The sequence below is a fragment of the Microtus ochrogaster genome, chromosome 18 (assembly GCF_000317375.1).
Source record: "Microtus ochrogaster isolate Prairie Vole_2 chromosome 18, MicOch1.0, whole genome shotgun sequence".
NCBI classification, from domain to species: domain Eukaryota; kingdom Metazoa; phylum Chordata; class Mammalia; order Rodentia; family Cricetidae; genus Microtus; species Microtus ochrogaster.
In genome coordinates, this window is record NC_022020.1 from 58,069,919 (window position 1) to 58,070,818 (window position 900).

The window sequence follows — 900 nt, forward strand, 5'->3', positions numbered from 1 at the left end:
CTGTAGACCAGGCTGGTCTCGAACTCACAGAGATCCGCCTGCCTCTGCCTCCCGAGTGCTGGGATTAAAGGCGTGCGCCACCAACGCCCGGCTTTATATTTCGATTTACTTTAGTGCATGTGTGTTTCTGTATGTGTCTGTCTGGGTGCACGCAATGTGTATGCAGATGCCCAAGACAGCTACAAGAGGGTGTCTGATTCCCTGGAGCTAGAGTTACATGTAGTTGGGAGACACCTCATGTGGGTGCTCAGAACCCAGCCTTGCCCTCTGGAAGATCAACAAGTTCCCTTAACCACGGAGTCCTCTCTCCCGGCTTCTCACCCACATCTTTAAAAGTATACTTTAGAACCCAAAACATAGTAACAAAACTAAGGCTTTCTTCAAATCTTCCAGAGAAGGAAATTTTTTTATAAAAGGTAAACCAAACAAGTATAAGAACATAACTATTTTAGTTAAGTGATGGTTATATGGAAATTCATGGAAATGGTTTCTATTTTCATGTTTGAAAATGTTTACAAATTTTTAAAGAGCCAGTTTTGTCCACCAACGAGTTACACGTGCTAAGTTCTTAACCTCCTCAGAGCCTAACCATAAAATAGAAATATTAAGTCCACATACTTTCATAAGGTAACTATACAGCTTGCTGTTAACAGATGTTACTGTTTTGCTTTAAGCCTTCCAGGTAGTCATCTTCCTTTCAAGAGGAATTAAGAAAGACCCGGTAAGTCATTTCTCATCAAAAAGAGAAGACTGACATAATGAAGAAGGGCCAATGACACTTTATCCCCCCTTTTTTAAATTTGTATATCTTTTTTTTATTGAAAGAAAAAAAAATTCCCACCTCCTCCCAGCCTCCCATTTCCCTCCCCCTCCTCCCACTCTTCTCCCCCTCCCTCCACT

The 900-nt window shown here is 41.7% G+C and overlaps 1 protein-coding gene across 4 annotated transcripts in view; it reads right to left on the reverse strand.

The window, feature by feature from the left end:
* The window catches only part of Smad4 (SMAD family member 4), a 54,412-nt gene that overhangs the window by 3,366 nt on the left and 50,146 nt on the right, over positions 1 to 900 (reverse strand). The window lies entirely within an intron of this gene.